This window comes from Manis javanica, chromosome 1 (assembly GCF_040802235.1).
Source record: "Manis javanica isolate MJ-LG chromosome 1, MJ_LKY, whole genome shotgun sequence".
Lineage (NCBI taxonomy): Eukaryota > Metazoa > Chordata > Mammalia > Pholidota > Manidae > Manis > Manis javanica.
The window spans coordinates 166105290-166122873 of NC_133156.1; the positions used below are offsets into that span (position 1 = coordinate 166105290).

Here is a 17584-nt window from a genome sequence, read left to right on the forward strand (position 1 = left end):
AAGTTAGGGATGGAGCTGAGGGGGCCAGCCCAGGCTCCCACAGTGCCCTCACTCAGCCCCCAGTGAGCAAAAGAAATAAATGCCCCACATCAGAAAGTGTCTGTGCATCCTGAACAGACTCACTTGGAGTGGAGGTAGATTCCAGTCTGGGAAGCAGGACTCAGTGCAACACATTCTTTTGTGTTAATTCCCATGTGGTAGCAGGTGCAGGAGACAGAGGGGTGTCCACAGTGTTGCTGTCTGGCAGTGGCCCCAGGCTACCAAAACCAGGACAGGCTGTAGCTGGGAGGCTGGGGAAGGCGGGGTAGCAGGCAGTCGTGGCAGAGTGGGGGGTGCTCCCCGTGCACCCCAGTGTGCTGGCTTCGGCGAACGGCCAGGGAGGAAGTCGTGGCAGAGGTGCTTCTGAAAATTGTTTTTTATGGTAGAATACACCACTCACTTCATGAAATGTATACATATCGAAGAGCACATAAAATGCATCTGAGCAGTTTAAGGAATAATTATGAGCGCTAGAGTGTCCACGCCCAAGTTAAAAAAAAAATAACAGCGTCCTACAGAAGGTCCTGGTGTGCCCCCCAGTGCCTTCCACCTTCCCTTGGCCGGAGGTGAGGACCTCCAGACTCTCACATTAGCCATTCTCCTGCTGCCCTTTACACGTTTACTACAAGTAATGATCCCTAAAACTATTGCTGTTTTGAGAAAGTGAGCAGTTTGGGTTTGTGCAAAGAAAGGACAACATGGCCCCACTAGACAGAAGCCCCGGGGGAAGGTCAGATGGGGCAGAGTGCCTGCACCGGAGGCTGGCTTCAGCTTCCCTGATAACGACCCAGTTACCTGGTATCCTGGGAACTGGGCCAAGAGGAAGCCGTTCTGCCAGAACATCGGCTCCAGCAGAGAAGCCCAGGCCACGAGGTGCAAGGCAGTGGTGCGAGGCCACTCATGTCTGGAGGAACCCACCACCTCCTTCCCACCCAGATGCTTCCTCCTCCTTTCCTGGTGGTGGGGGTATGGGCCAGAGGGGACCCCACCCACGGATGCCCGCCCCGAGCGCATGGGGTGGAGGAGCAGGCCGACTGAGTGCCTCAGTCCCAGCAGGGAGCTGGAGGAGCATAGGGACTAATTGAGACCCATGAGGAGCAGACGGGTCTCTCTGAGGCACCAACAGGGAGGGCTGTGATGCGTGATGAGGCCCCCAGAGTGATGAGGCCTCCACCCTCGGGGGTGGAGAGCTGGAGACTTCCAAGAACAAAAATGTCTACTCTAGCATTCAGTTTGGAGTCCCCCAATTAATTCCTCTGATGAAGATTATAGGGATACCTTCTATGAGCCAGGCATTCCACACTCACCATGCAGTAAAGCGTGTCACATACACACATGTCTCTTGAACAGGAGATTTTGTAGGACATCAGAGAGGGGCTGGGGTTTGTCTCTGGGTTTGAGCCCCCAGGCAACGTGGGAGACCAGCCACACGTGCTGCGACCCAATGGTGGCAGAGGCTGGGAGCCAGACTGTAGAGCCCTGTGAAAACTGCCAGGATTTGGGGTGCTCTTACTAAAGGTGGAAGGGCCATATACCCCGTTCCTTAGCACCTGTCTCCTCCCTCACTCTCCCACCACCACCCATAGGTTCTTGTTCTGTACATCTCTGGGCCAGCTGACTTCCTGGGTTGCCATTAGTAACCCAAGTACAGAAATCCAGCTCATGTTTCTGTGTCCCCACCCATGCTTGGTACAATTTTTATCACAGCTATGAGTCAGGAAGAATTTTTTGAAAGGATACCCATGACATATTTCATCATGATATAGCTTTGCTTCAAAGGGGACATTCGCTGAGAATTCATCTCCTCAGTTCTTGAGAGGAATCAGGACATTCTAAGAGCAAGAAGGTGGACAGCAGAGAGTTGATATCTTTCCTATGGTGAAAGTAATTATTAGGGTGTGCATTCCTCTAGTTGTGCGGCCAATTAATTTCCTCTAATTATCATTCTGCCAGTATTAAAGAAGGAAGACATTAACATGTAATGAGTGTCTACTGCATGCATTATATAAATCTTTGCCTCCTCCTGGATTAAAAAAATATGCATGTATCACTGAAGTTCTGAAGTACACTCAAGCCCTGGGAAGTTCTCTGATTTTTCGTGAGGCTGTGAATCCAAACTGTGTGATTTTAAAATAAGAAATTCTCATGTCTCCCCTCGAACAACAAAATTTACCAAATAACAATGACAACCTTCAGATTAATAAATGTTACTCAAATGCCTGATAAATATTAAATGAGCTCAAAACAAGTTATGAGGTTGGAATCATTCTCCTCAAATTGACAAGGGAAAGGGGGAGACTGGAGAGAATTCTGGGGGCCAGGAGGGACCTGAGACCAGATGGGACTTCTTACAGGGACCCAAACACGGCCACCAAGATGCACAGACTCCTCTCAGGAGTAGCACCAGATAGCTAATGAAACTAAGAACTCCAACATTTTACATAATTAGCAAATAAGGATCACACCTCCAATTCCTCCTTCAAATTCTAATTTTGGACCCTGGGCTTAAAAAAAGAAATCCATGCATTTCTAAAACTTAGTGTTTAGCCACTCTGGGGGTTAACATTCCCTAGGATGGAGGAAAAAAAAAAAAAAGGATAAAAAATTGCTCTAGAAAGTGAAATTGGATTTTAAAAAATCGATGAAGTAACCAGGCTATTAAAATGGAAAATAAGTCTGATGTCATTCTGAAAAATAAAAGGCATGAGTCACCTGCAGAGCCACTTAATTAAGCAAAGGAAGTAATGAGAGCTTGAGTGATTTCCCGACTAATGTCAGTATTTCAAAATGAGTGAGGCGTTGGGCCAGGAGCATTGCTTCTAATCAGAGCTAAATCGCTCTTTTGCCCTCAGGACATCTTGGTACATTTGAAGTTGATGAAGAGCAAAAAGGAATGTATTAAAAATTATCCCAACTGTACCCAAAACAGGGGAAAAAGTGAGCTTTGTACTCCAGGCCCCCAGGCAGTGTGTGATGAGGGCTACGGCTCTTGCACTGGGCCATTTGGGGCAGGACGCCACTCCGGGTGGGGAGCTGTGCCCCCTTCACACAGTCAGGGGATGGCATGTCAAGGGTTTCTTGAAGTCCCTGGGGGATGTAGCAGGTTCCAATTCCAGCCTGTAGCCTTGAGAGGGGTGACTGCAAGGTTTGGGTTTGAACAGAAGTGTCTTGGAACAGGCAGGCAGCTCTGCAGGACGTGTCCGTTCTCCATCTGAGCCAGTGTGGGGTGGCTGCAGGGGGGCCTCGCCTCCTGCTTCTGCCAGGCAGAGGACCTGCCACCACCAGCCCAGCCGGAGGGTATATCTGGGGTGCCCTCCCCAAAGAGCAACCATGCTAGAAACGGCCCAGTCCCACCCCAGGGAAGCCTGGGGCCACCTGAACTGCACGGGGCGCTCTGAGTCTGGGTCCCTTGTGCCACATGTGGAGGAGCTCCTGAGGTCACTACCAGGTCCCAACCCGGAGGGCTCAGGGAGAGCCAGGGCCTGTCCCCGGAGACCTGGTGCTCAGGGCAAACTCCTCACCGGCTGCATCTTTGTGCCTGTGATGTCCATCCGGTGGTTGCTGTATATTCATTTTATCTGTTATTTTACCTTGCTAATAGCATAAAAACGTGGAAATTTTAACCCCTAAGTCTGACCTGGCTACAGGGACAGACTGGACTTGCTGGGAAGAGGTGAGCACCTAAAGGGAGTGTGACTGTCAGCTCAATGCAGTGATGACGGGGTCCTGGATGCACAGTGAGTGGCCTCTTTACCAGAGCGTGGTGTCTGCTTCCCTTGATCAACAAGACAGTCTGTTCCCAACAAGCTAGTGGTTAAAACCAAAAATTGGCCACAACACGCAGCTGCAGATCTTAGGGAGCATCCTAAACCCTGGGGACAGCTCAACACTTGCCCCATGTTAACATGGATAATCTCCGTCCCTAACATCAACCAATAGCAGCAGTGATTTTCCTCCACTTAGTATTTATTCCTCATCTCGAAATTGCACTTTCATTTTCACTTTAATTTTCTGAGTGTTTCTCCTTCCTCCCATCTCCAAATAAGATTGCTCAACAAAGACACGGCAAATAAATATTTGGCGTTCACAGTTTTAACCAATTAGCTGACTGAGAACCAGGTAAACTAATCCTAAACCTCTTTTGAGGATTGTCCTGAAGGCAACATGCATTTATCTATGCCAACAGAGCATTGGGTTGTAATGCCGGGAGCCTTGGAAATAATATGATGTAATAAGGATATTTGGGCAGGGGTGGAATCTAACCCATCAGCATAACCCCAGTAACACTGATTATTCTCACTTGAAACATCTCTCCTAGAGTCCACCAGGGTTGATGGGAGATGGTAGTGCTGCATCCAGGTGGAATAGAGCATGGCCTTGGGACCCAGCACTGCAGGTTCATTTCCCTGTGCATCTGTTTTCAGCTGTGTGACCCCAGGCTGTCTACCTCCCCTTTCCAAGTCTCAGTTTCCTCATCTGTCAAATGGGACCAGCAATTGAGCTTTCTTTGATAGGTCGTGAGTGAGACCCCTGGGACAGCCCTGGGAGGACTTCAGCATGGTTCCCAGGACAGATATGTGCATGACTCTTATGAATAGCTACTGTATCAACTTTTTTGTTCTAATGCCCTTCTTGTTTTAGAGAGTGGGTGGAGAAGGCAAGGGAGGAAGTATGAATTGAACTTTAATAGGTGTTGGCGGGCTCTGATCTGGCCTGCGGTCCATGTATACAAAACATCACGCAAAATCACCTCCATCTTTGCATGATTTCAATGATCAGTGCAAGACAGAACATGGATCAGGACAGACCGGGAACCACAGTAACATGTTCTCTGCAAACTGCAGCAAGTGCTTCTCCAGGGGGCAAACTCAGGATTGTCCTAGCCCCCCTGCAGGCGACTGAGGAGCAGCAAGACTGATGGGGGGCACGCTCCTCAGACGCCCACCTGGCCTTCCCTGCTAGCCTCCGCGGACAATGCAGCATGCCTGGGGTGGGGAGGGGCGGTGATACTGAGACTTATAGTAAGAACTATATATTTGGCTAACCCCACCCCATCCCCGCCTTCCTGACACTTTTTCTAAAGCCCTTGGAATTTCTAGGGAGTCTAGGAAGAAGAGCGAGAAAGGTGTCTTTTGTTATGTTAATGAGGTGACTTTGGGAAAGCCTTAGATAACCTTAGGACGGGGCTGGTTTCCACGGGAGCCAATCCTGTGATCAGAGGATTGGCAGTTTCAGTCCCCCAGCCTCCTCCAGGAAGGGAGAAGGGCTGGAGGTGGTCAATGATTCCGTTTGTATTGAAGTCTCCATAAAAATCCAGTTCAGAGAGCTTCCCAGGAGGTGGGCACAGGAAATCTGGGGCAGAGCAGCATGGCTGGAGAGGACTTGGGAACCGCGCCCTGTCCCCATACCTTGATACGTGCACCCCTTCCTCAACTGCTCCTGAGTCACATCTTACAACAAACCAGTAACCTAGTACATAAAATAGTTCTCTGAGTCCTCTGAGCTGCTCTAGCAAATAAATTCAACTGGAGGAGGATGTCATGGGAACCTCTGGTTTATAGCTCTTCGGTCCAAAGCACAGATGACAACTTAGACTTTAAACCAGCGACTGCAGTGAGGGTATGGAGGGCAGCCTGCTCAGACCGAGCCCTCAGCCTGCAGAACCTGGTGCCTCTGCAGGGAGCTAGTGTCAGAACTGAGTTGAATTGTAGGACACCCAGCTTGGTGTTGTGTGGGAACCCCTGCTTGGCCCCCACCTCCACCACGCATTGGAATTGGGTACAGGAACCCAAAAGGGAGCAGAGGCATTCGGCGCAGGGACTCAGGGCCTTTTAAGAAACTCATTCCTGAGATCCACACCCCATCTGTGTGGACAGCCCCGTGAGAGCCACTCTCCTGCTGGATGTCTGACGATGTGAGCTGGCCTTGAATTCCAGTTACCTCTGCAAAGTTCATGGAGGTGAACCTGGCTGTGTTGTGGGAACAAAGTTCAAATGTGACTTTGAACTGAATTCCGTCAGTTACTGCAGTTGAGAGAAAAACCCAGTCAGTGGAGGCCATTCTCCACTGGGGCAGCAATTCCCAGCCTGCAGTTCCTAATCCCCAGGAAGGCATCTCCCTGTCCAGGCCAATGTCCCTTTGGGTCCGCACATTGTCCCCCGCAACCCCTTCACCATTCACATCCTCACTGCTGGTTCCACCTGACCAAGAGGGACTGGAGCTCAAACCTGGCTCTGCTGTGCCTTGGGCAAGGGGAGTGTGGCGCCCACTTCCTCATCAGCTAAGAGGAGATGTCTATTTGCAGGCATGATAGGCCTGCCCTGGACTCAGCCCACTTCCCCTCCCACTCCTGATTGTGGGCCTGGCCGGACCCCTCTGCTGGAACAATTCCCTGTGTGACTGACCTCAGGCCCACTGTTGCAGCGCTACCACAGGGAACTGTGCCCGACCCTGGCCCACTCGCCATGCACCCCCACCCCGGGCCAAGTGCCCTTCTCTGCCAGCTGGGCCATGACCTGTCTCTTGGCTTCCCACCTGCCTTTGACCTGGCACCAGCTCCAACGTGCAGGCTGCTGAGACCAGGAACAGGTTGCACCTGTCACTCATTCCAGGAGAACCATTTCTATGTCCCTGTGATCCACAGCAGAAGGAGAAGGGATGACATCACCAGATGCCACGGTCTCTGCAAGGGGGTGGATGTCATGGTCCATGCAGGCTGCACTGGGGAGCAGGCCCCACTTGGCCTCAGCAGGGAGGGCTCACAGCTGCACTTGCTGAGGCTTGGAGAGGAAGGCAGCAGGGCTGTCTGCTCTTTGTGGAGAGCTGAGGAAGCCTGAACTCCTTAGCCCACAAATTTTCCACCAGCCTCTCCAGATGCACAACATATCCTAAGATTCCTAGAGAGGAAATATTGCCTTCACTGGTCCTGACCTTTGATTCTCAGTCTATGGCATTTGGATGTTTAACAGGGAGGACCTGTGCTTAATGTATGGACTAGGGTTTTGGCTGTCCTTCATCCCCCCTGGTACTTGCTGACCCCCGGTTTCCTTTGCGAATGACTTCTCCCCTCCAGTGTTTAGCGCAGGTGGGAGAAGAACCATAGATGCCGCCCTCCACCGTGGAAGTCTAGGAAGCAAAGTCCTTTCTCTCCTTGACCTGGGTTACCTAGCCAGGGGTGTGTGCCCTAACCCCACCTTGTAGGCCCTCACTCAGGCTGTGGCATCTGCAGTGAGCAAGACAGAGAGGAAGGGTCAGATGATTCCTCTGGGACCTGGGAGAGACGGCCTCCTCCAGGAGACAAGGGCTGTGCTTCCCGCTTGTTGGAGCAGCCCAGCTCCCCCCCAGCCAAGTCCCCTGAGCCTCTCATCACCTTGCACTGCTTTCTTTGGTCTGAGCTAGCTGGGGTCTCTCTCACAGTGATGCACTCCTAACTGATGCTGCCAGGGAGCACTGCCTAGCCTACAGCAAGCCGCCTTAAAGCTGTAGGGGTCCGTGACAGAGGCCTGGTGTTCATGCCGTCAGGGAGTAATGAGGAGCTCGGGCCCACAGGCATGCAAGTGGTGTGTTCCTAGGGAGGGGGTCATTGCTACTACCTGCCACTGATGTCACTCACAGGGAGTGTCTGTGTGTGTGTTGGTGTGTGTGTCTGTGTGTGTACATACACATGCACGTGTGTGTGTAAGAGACTTTATTTTTCCCACCAGTAAATTTAATATAGTTTTCTTTGTGACTACTCCTCTGAAAGAGTGATTATATTATGCATGGAGATGTCCCATGCTCCAAAGCACACCAGTGGCTAGCAGCTGAGGACTCGCCGGAAGGGCATGTGGCCATTCCTTTTTGCCTGAGGAATATCTACAGTTCCCACATCCTGGGACAGGTCCTTGCAGAACCCAGGCTACCCGACCCTAGTCACATGGATCCCAGAGGCGCCTCCATGGCTGAGGCAAGGGCCTTCCAAGGTGGGGTTCTGTCACTCACACTGGTGAGAAGTGAAGCTCTGGGACAGTCGGGGCCTACAAAGGCCAGCAGTTCATCCCACCCTGTTCTTGATGACCTGTGATGGGAGTATAGTCCACACATTTCTCTAAATCTGTCATTTAAAACATGGTCTATATAACTCTACAGTATTTAGTGCATCCACACTACTGTGCAACCATCACCACTATTTCCTAAACTTTTTCATCACCACAAACAGAAACCCTGAGCCTATGAACCATAATTTCCAGGTCTACCCTCTCCCTCAGCCCTCGTAACCACCAATTTACTTTCTGTCTCCATGAACTTTCCTATTCTAGGTACCTCATCTAAGTGGGATCATCTCATGTCTGTCCTCTGTGTCCGGCTAATTTCAACCAGCACAGTTGTTCTCAAATTCATTCATGGTGTAGCCCGCATCTGCACTTCATTCCTTTTTAAGGCTGAATAATATTCCATTGTATGGATAGACCACATTTTATCTACTTATCTGTTGATGGACATTTAGATCGTTTCCACCTTTTAGGTATTATTAATGCTGCAGTGCACACTGGCATACAGTGTCTGTTTTCAGTTTTTTTGTGTACAGACCTAGGAGTGGGATTGCTGAGTCAAGTGGCAATTCTATGTTTAGCCTTTGGAGGAACCACCAAACTATTTTCCATAGCAGCTGCCCCATTTTTCATTCCTATCAGCAGTGCACTAATTTCACCACATCCTCTCCAATACTTGTTAGTTTCCATTTTGTTACTATTAGCACTATTATTATTACCACCCTGGTGGGTGTGAAGTGGTAGCTCATTGTGATTTTGATTTGCATTTCCCTAATAACTAATGACATTGAGCATCTTCTCATGTGCACATTAGCCAGCTTACAGTCTTCTTTGAAGAACCATCTATTCAAGTCCTTTGCACATTTTTTCACTGAATTTTCTTTTTGTTGTTGCACTGTAGGGAGTAGTTTATGTAGCCTGATAATAAATGCTTAGGAGATAGACGATTTGCAAATATTTTATCCCACTCTAGTTTGCCTTTTTTACTTACTTGATAATGTCCTTTGAGGCACAAACGTTTTAAATTTCGAGGAAGTCCAAGCTATTTGGTGCTTATGCTTTTGTTGTCAGATCTAGAAATGCAGTGCCATATATATGATGTCATGAAAAGTTTTACAGTTTTAGCTTTTATATTAAGATCATTGATCCATTTGGGTGAAATTTTAACTCGAATTTTTATGGTGTAAGAGAGAGGTCTGTCTTCCACCTTTGGCATGTGGAAACCCAGCTGTCCCAGCACCATTTGTTGAAGAGATTGTTCTTTCCTCGCTAAATGGACTTGGTACTTTTGTGAAAAAGCAGTCAGCCATAGATGTATAGGTTTGTTTCTGGACCCTCAGTTCTGTTTCATTGACCTGTATGTCTATCCTCATGGAGCACCAAGTTATTTGGATTCCTGCAGCTTTGTACTAGGTTTTGAAACTGGGAAGTGCAAACACTCTGACTTTGTTTTTCTTTCTCAAGATTGCTTTGGATATTGGGGTCCCTTAAGATTCCACGTGAATTTAAAAATAGATTTTTCTGCTTCTGTAAAAAAAAAAAGAGGCTATTAAAACTCTGATAGGGAAGGCATTGGCTCTGTAGATTGTTTGGGGTCGTATGAGCGTCCTAACAATATTAAGTCTTCCAACCCATGAGCACAGGATGTCTTTCCATTTATTTTAGGCCTTCAGTAATTTCTTTCAGCAGTCTCTAAACCTTTCTTGAACTTACTTGTGTCTATGACCTACATAAGCTCTCAGGATAATGAGGGCCATATGTGTCCCTTCCCCACTACATAGATTCGTGTTGGACCCAATAGAACACATGTCTTTTTCAATTTTTGCAGGCCCCCTTAACTGCAGTCTTTTAAATTTTGGGAAGCAGTGTGTGCTATTGATAGCTTTCATGATTTTTTTGATATTGTATATGTATGTACATGCCCCTCATCCACCACCTTCACAGATTAAAAATCCTCACTCTTCTTGGATGTGTCCTCATGCAGTATTATCAGTTGCCTGTCCCCTAGTTCTGTTAGGCGTCTGATCCCACAAGCAAACTTCGATTCAACCCAACTGCACTGCTCAACCTGCTTTAACATTTGAGTAGAAGAGACCAAATGTCCAGTGTATTGAAAGAGACAGCCAGAATCCCTCCTTCCATGAGCCCTATTCAAAAGTGGAACATTGGCCATTTCTCCATATGCCATGGCAAAAGCTACTGGGAAACTGTGGCCTTGACCCCAAGGGGTCACATGGTGGGAAGCCATAGAGTGAGTGGGGGAACCCAGGGAAGGAGAGAGGATTTCCAGCTGGGGGTCTAGGGGAGACCCTATGGTGGAAGAACTATTTGAAAGGGGGGCCAGGGGGTGAGGTGTTTAGACGCACAATTAATTGAATGTCATCAGAAAGCAGAGTTGAATTTTTGTGACTCGGCTCCAGGAGGAGTCTACAGCTTCTGAAAACGAATGCTCAATTTTAGATGTCTTAGGATATGTGCATTTTATGGGGGGAAAAATCCCTGGCTTTTGTTAGATTTCAAAAAAGCAGGTCAGGCTCAAGAAAGAGCCTTCCTAATGAGGGACTGATGAGGGAGCTCAGTTCACACTTGCTGCTCAATGCAGGGAATCAGTATATGTACATGGGCCACAGGCTAACGATGGAGGGGCTCTCAGACTAGATCCAAGATGCCTTCCTTGTCCTCAGATTGTGCATTTTATGCTTTTATTTCAGTGCACTTTTTTGGAAATGGTCACTTTTGTTCAATTCTCAGAGGTCACGACCCCAATAACTAAGCACTGGGGGATCTCGAAGGCAGGTTCTCCCAGTGAGGAGACGCAAGGTGCAAGGGGGGAGATGGCACAAAGGAAGGAGGCCCGGTGGGGCAGAGGCAAGAGCCTTTACAAGTCAGAGAGCAGGGCTGTGTCCCTGAGCTGCTGAAGGGCCAGGTGGAGAAACCTGGAAAGTGAGAGAACAGAAGAAACATAATTCAAAGTGGGGAGCTTCAGAGTCAACTTCCGAAGCTCACTGCACAAGCAGGGAGGCCTGCTTTTCTGGAGGGCTTTTCCTGATTCTCCAGCCTCCATGGCAGTCACCTCCTGCAGGGGCATGCTGACAGCCCCAGCCTCAACTTCCTGGGCTCTCCCTACAGACCAGTTACCCCCCAGCACAGCCTCAGGCCCAGAGAGACCCAAGTGCCTAGCACATAGTGTGTCCCGAGTGGCTGAACCTGGCTCCTTCCCACTCCCCAGAGGCTGAGGATCTCTCTCTCTTTCTCAGGTGACCCTCCACATTATGTGGGCAGAGCAGTCATGCTGTCACACCCACTGTGTGCTCACAAAATAAGCTGTGACAAATGTCCCTCCTCCTCTGATGGCAGTCATGATGGCATGTGCACCAGGTCCCGGGAACCTGAGTCTTCCGGGCCTCCCAAACCCACCACAGCTCTAAGTCCTCTGCTCCCACCTCTGCTTTACCATGGACCTGGGATAATAGCTCATGTGCTGTTTCTAAAGCAGGTAGTGGGGCTGCTGGCAGAGCAGGGTCATGGGAAGACCTGAGAATGGGCACAAAACATTCAGCTTCCCAGATGACTTCCCATTTTGCACAGTCTCAAGTGACCCCAGTGCTTGTGGAAGGAGGAACTGCGGAGGCAGGAGCACCCCCGAGCCCAGGGGCCACCCAGCACCTGCATGGGGACAGCGCACCGGCCCTGGCCAAGGGCTCAGAGCATGCAGCTGCTTCTGCCCTTTGCAGACCAGCCTAGACCTCTTCCCCGGGCAGAGAAACAACCGTTTTCATTTTGACCAGTTTGGAGGAAGACGTGACTGTTCACACCTGGCCAGCAGGGTAAAGTAAACGTCATCACGTTTTCTCATGAACAGGCTGTTCGTTTCTCTTTTCCGCCCTTCTGTGATGGCATCTGTTGGCCACTGAGTCACACTGAAGGTGATGTGCAGCCCACCCACATGTGTGAGCTCTTTGGCCATGTGCAGCCTATGGATCCCCCATGAGTAGTAGGATTGGACAAGGTGACGCAGCGGGCACAGGGCGTGCACCACGGATGACTTCTGAATCTCTGAAGAGGAGAATGCAGGTGCAAGTCCACCTTGAACACACTGAGTCACGGCTTTGAGGACAAAGCCCAGCTGCAGACACCAATGGCAAACCCAAAACCTGGAGCCTTCTCTCTGGAGCTAATTCAGAAGTTTCTAGAAAATGCTATTTTGAATAGAACTAGGTCTTTTTTTTTCTGATGAAAACTTGCAACTTTCTATAAAACTTTAAAAATCAAAATGTAGAAAAATTTATTTCTTTTGCTGAAGTAACAAACAATGGTTCGTATGTTTAAAAATTTAAATCAACTTCCAAAACCACAGTTTGCTCTGCATTCAGTACAGAAGGGAGGTGGGCACAGGGAAAGGGTCTGACCCAGGGTGAGAGACTGCATAGGTCACGCAACCGTGATGGAGGCATCTGCTTGTTTAAAGGTGGCGAGGACACTGACACTTGCAGTGTGTTTGGGTTTTGGGTAGAGCATCTTCCTGAAGTCTGGAAGGAGTCGAATTAGGCATCTTTTAAGAGGCGTTTCTGTTCCCTGAAGCATCTTTGCCTCTTGAGAGGTGGGCCTCCTCCACAGTGCTGCGTCCTCCCAGTCCTGGGCAGCTGGACTGTGTGGACACAGTGGAGTGCAGGCTCTGTGGAGGCAGCTGGGGTGGCCTTCAGGAGCAGCGGCCAGCTCATCACTCTGCAGATGCTCGCTCGGGCTCAACTTCAGGTTGTGCAGGCTGATCCCCCACACCCACCTAATGCCCAGGCAGGAGGGCCCCACCTGGGGACCAAGAGCCTTGGAGCTCTGGGGGTGCCCCAGGAAGCACACTTGAGCTGCACTGGCAGGTGGAGAAGTTGGGCAGCAGAGAAGCCAGGCAGACCTGTCTGTCCTTAGACCTCCCAGGCGGGGGGTCCTCCCTATGTGAGCCCCATTGCAGCCTTTGGGGTGCAGCCCAGAGATATGGCCCGCTCCTCTGCAGTTCATACAACAGATAGTCCTCACACCCTCTGTCTCCAGACCCTTATCTCACCCCTGGGTCTGCTGATATTTCTCTCCTCTCCTCCCTCAGACTTGTCTGACTTTATCACATATGTGGTGGGTTTGTTTAAGGGATGAGGGGAGTATGTGGGCCAGAATCACCCACAGCTTCTATGTCTCCCCTCTGCCCAGGGCTATGTCCCCAGGACAAGCTTTTGCAGATGCCTTTCTGGAGTATCCCTGAGGTGCTCTTCCCTACCCCCTCTGCGAGGCTTCCCTCAGGGGCAACTCCCCATGTCCCCCTCTTGGTCAGTTTCTATTTCATGAGGCCCTGCCTAATGGCTCGGAGCCTGACAGAAGGGACAGCAGAACTCTGATTCACAGGCTTGGCCTGGCCTCCAGCTCTGGCCCATGGCTCACTTGCTCTCTGTCCTGCTCTCTATCCCAGCTTTCCATTTCTTTTTGCCTCCCCTCCCCACTTCCCACCCCCTCTGTCCTCTCCTCTCCCTCTCTTCATGCACCACCTTGTCAGCTTGGACCCCACAAAACACTCTTACATCTCACCGGCCCCTCCTTTCTCCCAGAGGTCCCTGCTGCTTTCCTAGCTTTGGCAAACCACCGACCACTTATTCCGACCCTGTGATTCTCCACCTCCAGCTGGCCCAGGCTGGGAGCAAGCCCCACTTCTGGGCTTCCCCTCCCCAGTGTCCCTAAGAGGCTCAGGCCCTCTCATTAAGGCAGGAGATACAGACAGTGAAGGGACAGGGCATGTGACCTCCTGGCCTCCACCCCCAATCCCTGGGGGCATCTCCCCAGCCCCCTCCTTCTCTGTGAGTGACATCCTCTCACCTACTTCCCAGCCGAGAGCCCATTGGACCACCACAGAGTCCTGACCCTCCTCCCTCCGGAGCCCTCCAGGCTAGATGGCCTCCTTCACAACATGAGGATGTGCCCCTGGGGTGTTCTGCCAATAAATACTTTCAAGAATTTGTTGGCAGGAAAAAAAAAATCCCTGAAGAATATATTTTTTTATTAGACAATAAGAGCTGCATACCACTGTTTTCCTTTTTATTTTCTTCTTTTCCCTTTTCTTACCAGGAAGTTTAGAGCTACACTAGTTGGATTATGAGGTAATCATCAGCCCCTTTCCTTTTGCCTTCTGCTACTATTTATCTAGTTTATTCTTGCACATGTGGCCCTGTGTGGCCATGTAACTCCAGGGAAAGGAAATCCCAGAGCAAAATACCTCTAAAACTGAAGTCAGTCAAAGGGAGAAATAAAGTTTAAAGCCCGTTTATTGCTTACAAACTGCGGCCCAGGGTCGTTTCCCCTTCCTGCTCTGGCAGAAGCAAACCAACCCTCCCCCAACCTCTCAGTTTCAGATAAGCCCTCGGTTGCCCAGGTAATTACCCATTGGTATGGAGATGAACTTTTCTCCACCCCTGAGGAATGCCTGTTGATATGCAGATGCACTAAAGCCAGGTGAGATATTCTGGAAATATTACAATTGTACCCACAGGCCACCTCAAGTTGAATATAAGCCCAGGGAACAGTGTGGGAAAGCTATCCCAGCTGCCCTGTGGTCTTGATGAACTGGCCTGGCTCTCCACCTTGCCAGCAGTCACACCCACCATGGAGTCCCCTCTGTGCATTGGATTTGGGGTCCTGCCTTCCCTGGGCTCTGGCCTTGGGGTCATGGTACCATCCAGAGTGATCCCTGCCCCCTCCACCCCATGAAATGGGAGCTATCCAGAGAGGGCATTTTGCCTGGCTGATGGTGCCTTGGAGCCAGCAGAGTCTCCTGGCCCAGGAACTAAGCTCTCGTTGCCTCTGTCAGCTCCCACTTTGCACCTGGTCCAGGGCAGCACCAGGGAGAAGGTAAGGGACAGGGACCTTTGGTCTCACAGGCTGGCCTGGGGGTTCTTGGCTATGAGACAGGTCAGCAAGTGTCAAATCACTTTCGATGACACAGCCAGCCCTGGGGTGGTTCTGACACCATCCTTGGATGGACCTTCATCCCAACAGCTGAGGCAGGATTTGCAATGACACTATCAGATTCCTCTCACCAGGCCCTACAACCAACAGTTTGAAGGTATATCTACAACTTTCTTCTGTCTTCTCAGGCTTAGAACAATAAACAAGAAGGAAACCCACTGTGGGTAAAATTGTCATATTTCCAGAATATCTTGCCTGGCTTTAGTACATCTGCATATCAACAGGTGCTCAAGGGTGGAGAGAAGTATGGCTTTAGTGCATTTGCATCATTCCTCAGGGGCGGAGAGAAGTTCATCTCCATATCAATGGGTAATTACCTGGGCAAGGAGGGCTTATCTGTACCTGAGAGGTGAGGGGGAGGGTTGGTTTGCTGCTGCTGGAGCAGGAGAGAGCCATGTGTGGGACTGCAGTTTTGTAAGCAATAAACGGATTTTAAACTTCATTTTTCTCTTTGACTGATTTTGTCTTTTAGAGGTATTTTGCCCCAGGATTTCCTCTCCCCAAACTTACATCTGGCGTAGTCAACAGGACTCCACTGAACCTGAAATCTGTAATAATGGGTGTGACTTTGGGAGGGCCACCCCTAGAAATGATGGGGAGAAGTGGCGCTCGTGCCAAGGGACATGTGTCTACACTCGTGTGGACGTGGAGGTGCCACCACCACTGCTGGCCACGCCAGCCCCGGCCCGTGGTCCGAGCCTAAGGCTACTGCTTCTGCCACTGCTGCTGCTCTTAACTGCCGGCTGGAGCCTGGCCACAACCATGGAAAGGAGCAGAGGTCTGGGTCACCTTGATAGAGAAGCAACTGGCTGCTATATACCACACCTTGCTGGCTACAGAGCCCATTGTTGGAACAGCTCCGACCAAGGTAATAACTACCTATCCCATGGGAGGGTAGGTGCGAGACTGGACCCAAAGGCCACGGAGTGGCGTGGCACACACACCTACCGTGGGTTGGTGACTGGCCACTTGCCTTTGGCATTGGCCCAGGTGCTCTGGCTGGAAGGAAAGTCTGCCTCTGATGTGGCCCAATGGCTGTACCTGAGAGGGGAGGGGAAGGGCCGGTTTTGCTGCTGCTGGAGCAGGAAAGAGAGATAGGCCAAACTGCAGTTTTGTAAGCAATAAACGGGTTTTAAACTTTATTTCTCCCTTTGACTGATTTCGGTTTTTAGAGGTATTTTGCCCTGGGATTTCCTCTCCCCGGACTTACACTCACAGTCAGAAGAAAACCTGTCTCTGAGTGTGACAGCTCAGCCTTTCACCAAGCCCCACTGCCGGCCACGGGCTCTTCTTCCCGTGGTGAGAAAGGCTGCTTCCTGTGAGCTCTGGTTATTCTATTCAACAGGACCTCATATGGTTACAATGGATGCTACCCCTGAAATGATAACCTGTGCCTGGATAGTAAACCTACCCTCTGTCCTTATTCAGATGCACACCCCAGGGAAAATAGAGATGTAAAAAAACATTTCAAAGTAAAAAAAAGAAAATCAATTTCAAGTAAGGGTAAGTAAGGTGCTGGAGCTGCTTCAAAAAACATGTAAAGTTTACAGCCTGAGCCTGTGACCTCTACTCGCTCAATTAAATATAAGAGCAGACAGACACCAGACATTTGAGGCCTCCAGACGTCACGCCATCTCCCAGTTTGTCGGGTAAGAGTGTGAGTTGAGGAAAGTGTCATCCTTTAATTCCAGACTTGGCATCAAACCTGCTCATGGGATTAAAGCCCCCATTGTCTGCAGCCCTGAACCTCTGCACAGCACCTGCCTGCCGGCCCACTGTTAGCGCCGCGGGACAGGATCCGCGTCTGGTCACCAAATGGGCCAGTGTCTGAAATGGCCTGATAAATAAACATGGGTGTGAGGTTTGTGCACACACATTTGCTGAGCACTGGCTCTCTCCACCCGGAAGCCAACGGGGCACCCTCTGGCTGCCCACCCCCCAGAGCCCATCTGTGGCTGGAGAGGTTTGAAGGTGCAAGAGGACTCCCAGCGTGGGTGCCTGCTGTGCCATCACCCCACCCAGGGAAGAACTCCAGGCCGAAGGGTGGGCTGAGAATTGGCCTGTGCTCCCTCTTGGCTTGTCTGACTTTCCGGGGACACTTCTGCCCCAAATCGGGAGCAGAGTTTAAAATGAGGTCTGCCTCTTCCAGGATGGCTTCTGCCTTTATTCCTTCAGCCCTGGCCCTTGAATTTCTTTCAGATCCTTGCAGAGGCTAGGATCTCTTGCTCCGACTCTGTGCTCACATTGGCAGTCATTGTCTCCACCTTTGCCTGTGTGTTGGTCATGGTTCTCCAGAGAAACAAAAGCTCATGTATAGATAGATATGAGGAGATTTGATATAGGAATTGGCTTACATAGTGGCAGAGGCTCCAAAGTCCCACTGTCTGTTGTGTGCAAGCTGGAAAACGGGGAAAGGCACTGCTATAATTCGGGCTGGTTCCAAAGGCCTGAAAATTGGCCTGATGGTGTAAGTCCCAGTCTGAGTCCAAAAGGCCACCAATCAGGAGTGGCCT

At 50.2% G+C, this 17584-nt stretch overlaps 1 long non-coding RNA gene across 4 annotated transcripts in view; it reads right to left on the reverse strand.

Moving 5' to 3' along the window:
* LOC108394829 (uncharacterized) overlaps positions 1 to 17584 on the reverse strand; it is a 269317-nt gene that overhangs the window by 103132 nt on the left and 148601 nt on the right. Inside the window, exons 5-6 of one of the 4 annotated variants that reach the window (XR_012133169.1) lie at positions 1780 to 1871; positions 124 to 480 (exon numbers count right to left, since the gene is read on the reverse strand). The exons of 2 other annotated variants lie outside the window; for them this stretch is intronic. This is a non-coding gene — a long non-coding RNA (uncharacterized lncRNA). Of the gene's footprint in view, positions 1 to 123; positions 1872 to 17584 lie in introns of all 4 variants that reach the window. One more of the 4 variants, XR_005056960.2, reaches the window with a different exon arrangement.